Here is a 7,764-nt window from a genome sequence, read left to right as displayed (position 1 = left end):
ACCTGGAGAGTTTTCATGACATAAGAAGGATGCTTCTTTGATGTGGGGGTCCACATCAACGTGCCATTTGTCACCCGTCAGACTGAGAGCACGTTTGGCAGTACAGGTGAGCCTAACGTGAAGGAGAGAGTGCATAACCAGGGAATGTATGTACAGATGTGCCAAATACACAAATGAAAATAATAATCATGATATATGAAAGAAATGGATGACAGCATTTTGGCTGCAGACAACTCTCCATTCTTTGACAACAGGGCTAGAGATTGCTATATTTTCTCCAGGTTTAGATAGCTTCACTGATGAAGTGGATTTCCACCAGTGTAACAGCTGCCTCATAAATACTAGCCAGACAAGCCATATTTTACTTACTCACTACGTTGAGTCCATTGACATTGAATCATAGAATCACAGAATGGCTTGGGTTGGAAGGGACCTCAAAGATGATCTAGTTCCAATCCCCTGCCATAGGCAGGGATGCCACCCACCAGACCAGGTAGCTCAGGACCTCATCTAACCTGTCTTGAACACCTCCAGGGATGGGACATCCACAATCTCTCTGAGGAACCTGTTCCATTGCCTCACCACCCTCAGAGTGAAGAAGTTACTCCTAACTTCCAATCCAAATCTCCACTCTTCTGGTTTAAAACCATTCACTGTCACAGAATCATAGAATAGCTTGAGTTGGAAGGGATCCACAAGGATCAACAAAGCCACCTCATGGCTCCACACAGCACCACCCCAAAATCAAAGCATACTTCTAAGAGCTTTGTCCAAATGCTTCTTGAACTCCATCAGGCTTGGTGCCATGACCAGTTCCCTGGGGAGCCCATTCCAGTTACTGACCACCCTCTGGGTGCAGAACCTTTTCCTTGCACCCAGCCTGACCCTTCCCTGTCCCAGCTCCATGCGGTTCCCTCAGGTCCTGTCCCCAGAGAGCAGAGCTCTGTGCCTGCCCCTCCGCTCACCTCGTGAGGAAGTTGCAGGCCGCCATGAGGCCTCCCCTCAGCCTCCTTTTGTTCAGCCTTTGGGCTAAACAAACCAAGTGACCTCAGCCCCTCCTCATACACCTTCCCCTCTAGACCCTCTGCCATCCTTGTAGCCCTGACCAAAGCATTGTTCACCTCTTGAACTCTGACCATACACACAGCTTTGCTCATGCACTCAGCAAGAAAAGCAATAAAGATATTGAAACCTGTGGCATGCAGAGAGCCAGAACAAGAATTGGAACTAGCTTAAAGGAGAGCTGATTATTGTAGTGCAGTTTAATGCCAGAATGTTTTTGGTGCAAGTGTTTCAACCCTCTGAATCAGAATGTAAATTCGCTATCAGTAAATCACTAGTGAATTTAGTATGCAGGTAAATCTCAAAAACCTACAGGATAGAAACTACACAGCCTCCCTAGACAACACTGATGATTACCCTTATGGTGAAACTGTTCCTTTGTCATTGTCCTGCTTAGGAAGTTGTCTTCTCGTCCTTAGGGAGAAAGTACTAGCACATTAGCCATTCCTCATGAAGATTCTTTGGCTTCAGAAAATACACATTGCTACATCTTGTATTTAAGGAGATGGTATAAAGACTGTATTTCCCCTTAGATTTTCAGTGAGCAATTTTATCCTTAAATTGAATATATTCAAGAAGACATGAACTAGCTACATTTTAGCTACAATAGAACTATGTATTTTATATTTATTTAGACCTGTGTATTTTAGCTACAGTGGAATCACTTAGTATCTGTAAGTTGTGATTGCTTTAAAGAAGTGCCCATCTTGGTTGAAGAGGCATGCAAACATAATCACACTGTGTTAAAAACAGGCCTCTTGCAGCTCTGCACTGGGCAACGTGATGAGGATATTCTATATATGTCATGTCCTGTTTTGTGTTGGAGAAGCATGAAAGGGGGATTTTATGATTTCTGAGGGAATTCAGGGAGAGAAGAACAAACAAAGACTAGCAGAAAGAGGAAAGGTAAATTTCATAAAGCCTTGTCTTCAACACCTAATCAGATCTACAGGATTTATAGGCTCATGTTTCTATACTCCTCAACATTCCTACAATCATCAAAATGCAAATTAAATACTTTAACAATAATTCAGAAAAGAGAAAATGAATATAATGAAGTTTTGATTGCACAAATATAATTAATTGCACAAGTCAGCATAACAGAACATATCAAACAGACAAAATCACTCATTTTCAATTGCGCTGTGTAAGAAAGCTAATTTCTCTCTCATTTGCAGACCTTTTTTTTTATTAAACAACATTTGAGGCAAAAGGCTAGAAAGAGCTATTATATAAACACATATGCACTGTTTAAAAGAAAATTGCCAAGGGTTTGCTATGAAATTAGATACTAGCTGAGTTTTAGAAAGAAAGGCCATGTACTAAGGCTTGCCATGTTAGACTGGCAGTTCCTGCCTGTTAGCACACAGTCTAGATGTTTTATTAGAATTGCTGTAACAACTGTGAAAATACTGCTCTAATGATGTGAAGTTAGAAACAAAATTGAAAACTGCAATTGTTAAAGAAAGGTACCAGGATCAAAGGGAGATAAAGTATCAAACTTTTTTGTTTTGTTTTGTTTAACAAGTTGTCTTTTTAAGGAAAGCATATGATCGAAAAGCTGTGGTGCTAATAGATACACAGAAAAAAAATAATAATTTTAATTTGTCTTACAACTTTAATTCCTGCCAGCAACAGAACTACGCAGAAATGCAACAAAGTGTTTTTGTTTGGATACTTTCTAATTAGGGTGAGCTATATTGTCATGACTGTTCTTTAACCTAATATTTCAGTACCGTAAAGAGAAATTTTTAATTTCTTAGGCTAGTCTCTTTCGGACATAATGATAACATTAGGTGAGCTGTGGAACTAGTCCATGAGCGTTACCGCTTTCTATCTACCAGAAATTTATCTTTTTTTTCCAAAAGTCTGATGAATAGTGCTCAGATGTCCTCCCTGGTATGAGAACTAACCGGTAGGAAAGCAGCCTGAACATTTCTGAACTGGAGCTTTATTGTCTTCCATGACATAAAACTAACCAGCCAAGGTTAGCATTTAGTTATGACATGTTATGACTCAGCAAGTACTATAGCTGTAAATACCCACAAATGCACCACAGGAATATCAAAGTACTTCACATATACAATCCATGTAACAAACTATTGAGTAATCCAAGCACAAGTACTTAAAATACAGTTCAAATAATTACCACTACGCATGATAAACTCAGTGGTTTGTCGTATAAACATTAGGGACTGCAGAAGTAAAAATATTTCTCTCAAGAAAACAAATAAATTAATTGTTCTGTTATCACTGAGGGAAAGGAAAGTTAAATAGCTTTAGCTGGTGCCTGTTAAACCCTTGTGTAAAGAAAGTTATGTTCAATCCTGTGAAATACTCCTTTAAATAATAATTTAAAAAAACAGCTCACTCATTATGAACATTACAGATTGCATATTCATTCTCATTCATAAAAGAAATGCAAACATTGTTCCAGGTCTATGCATATCAGACTAGGGCACAATGAATCACCTTTCAGAATACAGAAATATTATGGAAACAAATGTTTAATTTGTTTTAATTAAATTTAATTAATTCAAAACCTGAGGTACAGATGCTGAATTGTGGTAAATTACCATATAATGCCGTCATTTTGTATCTTACTTCTTTAGGGGAAACAACAGAGAAGAGCAATAGTCTTTCACTCAAATAAAGCAATGAAGTAATCGTAGCAAGAAAGGGCAGGACTCTTCGGTGTCTTTCTTATACTTACAGTTTACTTTTGGCATAATCTTCAGCAAGGATTCCTCTAGTAATTACAGTAAGGAATAGCTTCCCAGAACAAAGGTAGACTTCCCATTGAATGTAATTGAGTATTCCCCAAATTGTCCCTTGTGTGCACACCACAAGATTTTGCATGGATCAGAATATCACAAACTATAACATAGGAACCACTGTGGCTCCACAGAGTGCTTGCTGTTGTTGGCAGAAATTCAGCTGACTTAACGATGTTACCTACACCTTTTTTTCTAATGGCTGAGTTGCATTACAAGACATCTGGAAATGCACAGAGTATTTTCCTAAGGCTGATCTGCTATGGAGACAATTGCTGTTTTTACCACATGATCCTAAAGCAGCTGCAATGGAAAAAAAAAAAAAAAAAAGAAATCTGTTGGAGGAGCAGCATGTGGAATTTATAAGGTAAGGACTGGTTCATCCATATGAAAGGCCAATAATGAATATCTGGTGACTTTTCCTCTGGTGGGTGGAAGCCGTGAGAGGTCTAAAGCGTGGAAGGGCAGGACAGGAAGAGACTAGTCATGAATAAGGTGTTAAGATCAACTGATCTGCTGCAAAGATAGGATTTGCCCCAGATTCACAACTGCATTTCCTAAACTTTCATAACACCATTGAGTGTTATTTAAAACCTAATCGTGTTTAAAAAGTAGCTTAACCATGCTCTCTCTGTTCAGAAGGTTACAGCCAGAGCTGTTTGAATGAACAAGAAGTTCAGTGGCCATAAAACTGTATTGATAATCCATTTTTCAAAATGATTTCAAAAGAGATGTCTACCTATGTGTTTAAATACACCAGAAAGTACAAATAGGAAAAATTCCCTCTGCACGTTGTTTTTATTTTTAACCTATGTTTACTTTCCTCTTTCTGTGAAATTTTCTACATGACTTTTCTGCTAGTAATATTTTACAGGGCATTGGAGGAAACCAAAGAGCAGAATTAAAAATATCCATAAATATTTCTTATTTTCCCTCCCTTTCACATTCTCCATTTTCTGTCTGTTTGATTTCTCCTTCTGCTGCTTTTAATAAGTCTGTGTCCTTATAACTTCAGTCAAGGCTCTGACACTGTATTTTACCGGTATACCATTAATAATAAAGATTATACAGGTAAAAAAAATCTATTATTTGCACAAACATAAGTCATGACATTAGGTGATCAGTAATTTAAATAAAACTTAGTGTTCGTTATAAACAACACACAGAAATTATCTTAAATTTCAGACATTGGCAGGCACATGCCCTTTAAACTATAACTTGTTAAACTTTCAGTGTGTTTTGATGATTGTTTTTCTTGTAGCCTGCAGTTCTGGATTCAAAGGTTACATCTAGATTCTCACTTTTTATTTGAAAATCAAAAGGTAATATGAGTAATTTAAGAAATTTTAACATGCTATTTAAAATATTTTTCTTGCTAAGCTAACATAATAATTATTTGAAATCTAAATCCCATGTATTAATGCATGGCGTCAGAAATACTAGAAAATAATGTACATGATGGTTACAGGAATTAGCTTTTCTAATTCTTTAGAAGCTTCAAGGAAGAGCACAAAATTTAGACTTTACTGAAGTCTTCATTGGTGATAATCTTATGTTGAATACCTTTACCAACACGTTATTTAAATAGCGCATTAAATTCCATATTTGTGAATAAACCTAGTAATTCAGTGGCTAAATGTTCAGGGCCACGAGTCTTAAAACAGTTCAACACCGAATATGTATCACTTAAAGAAGTTGCAGAGGGTTCCTCCCAGTTGTGTGCACTGTTCATCTTGATGTGCCTTTTGTTAATATTCATGAAAAATCCCTCTTCATTGTGCTAAGCTGAATAGTTTGTGCAGTGGTGCAGGGCTCTTCTAAACACAGATGTGAATATGAGAGGCACAAAAGAGTACTGCCACCCTAGATGCTAAAGAAGAAAAATCTTTTTTTTTTTTTTTTTGTTCATGACTAAAAGCCTTTATCTCTCTTTCAATAGTCTTTTTGAAATTGCATAGCAAGCTTTCGAATAGGCCTGATCAATGGTTCAATTCAATTAGTATATTAAATTGTCTATCTCAAAAATTAATACATTTCCCATAGAAGAGGAAAATTACATTTTTAAAATGTACTTTTCTGCTGGATTTATTTTTTTTAAAGTAGGAAAAATAATCCAATCCCAACTGTACAATTTATGCGAACAGAGCATGGGAAAATATATTCACTGAACCACAACCAAAGTTAAAAAACTAATTCATCATTCCAAGACTCAGGTGAGAGTTTTTTTGGACAAGAGGCATGGAAGCTGCATGTGAACAGAGTAAGCCTCCAAGCTTTGTGGATGCTGACTTCATCTGCCTTTTGCCCTGAAATACATTTTTGTGTAGTTTCAAAGATATCTGTAGAAATCGATATATTCCTACTAAAATATGCTATACGCCCTTGAGAATTTAATATCATGTTGTCCCCTTTTTGCCAGAAAGCCTGTTGAAGTTATACTATTTGTATAAGTATATATGTCACATTTTATAAGTTTCAATTATATACTTTGAGAAATTTATTTGCATTTATTTTAGTCCCTCTCTCACTGGCTATAGTAAACTGGTTCAAGTTCTGTCCTTACTGTGATCTTATCAGATCAAAGGCAACAAAATACTATTCTTCTATGTTTCTGATTGGTTTCATTCAGAGCATAGATAAAACTGACTGCTTGATTTAAAACATAAAAAACATTTTACAAACAATCAAAAAATCCACAGAACACATACATACTAATATGGTGTTTATGCTAAATATCAGTTTCTGACACATCCTGTAGTAATCACTGCAAAAATAGTGTTGGCAATCTTGTTTAGTATCTAAAACAGCACAGGATAACATAGAAAACTGTGCTTACAAAGCAAGTCTGCACAGACAGGGATGAACAGGTTTTTAGTTTTTACTTTTGAGAACTGGTAGGTTTCTTCATTTGCCATTTGTTTGTGAAGTTTCCCCTGTAATATGGGTCAATCATTAAAAAATATTTCTCATACACAGGGCTACCCATTTTCCCTTCCCCTTGTTCAGGGGGATGATATTTTATAAAATCAGGAAAAAAGAAGACCAGGGAAATTTTTTAAGTCTTCTGTGAGCTAGGATTTTTAGTGTTTTTTTTTTTTTTTTTTTTTTTTTTTTTTCCATTGTACCTTAGAATTATTTTTTTAGTTCTTTCTGAATTTAAAGTAACAAGTAAACAAGCAAGTAGCAAGGAATTCCATAATATAAACCTTGGTTATTTGGTGTCCTCTGACTGATACTCCTCAGGTATAGCAAGAAGTACAATACAAAACACAACATTCTGTTGTATCTTGCTGCATACCTATACATCACTTAGGAAACTATTATTGAAAAGAATCCTTCCATACTCTGTAAACACAAAAAGTTCATAGTGATGGACAAAGATCCTCTTGAATGCTCCTACTATATTGTATCCTACTGAACATGGGATCCTACACTGAGTCACTCTTAAAGTTGACAAAACTCCCTGGGTAAAAAAAATAAAAAATGTTAATAATACAACTGTCAGTTTAATGGAAACTGACAGTTTAACAGAAACATGGGAGACTGGATATCTTTTTTTATTATTATTATTTTCCCCCAATCAGCCTTTTCCAGAATGATACTGTTTAAAAGTAAATAAATAAAAATAGAACTTTTATATTTTGACTCAAACACAGCACACTGTTTCATCCAAGTTAGTTCATTACCAATGGATATTGACTTTTTCAATGTCTAAATCTAGAATATAGCTAGTTTCTTATTTCCTTCAACTTTTTTTCACCTTTTTTTTTTTTTTTTTTTTTTTTTCTGGGCATCTACTGTCTTTTGCACCTTTACCTCAAAATCATTCACCTGTGATTTTTTTCTTTCAGCTATGCTCTTATGTGATTACCACCTGGTATTCTGTACATGAACAAGTCAGTGTCATGTCTGGACCCAAGGCAGGAAG

The sequence above is a fragment of the Oxyura jamaicensis genome, chromosome 4 (genome assembly GCF_011077185.1).
Source record: "Oxyura jamaicensis isolate SHBP4307 breed ruddy duck chromosome 4, BPBGC_Ojam_1.0, whole genome shotgun sequence".
Lineage (NCBI taxonomy): Eukaryota > Metazoa > Chordata > Aves > Anseriformes > Anatidae > Oxyura > Oxyura jamaicensis.
Note: the sequence above shows the minus strand (reverse complement) of the source record.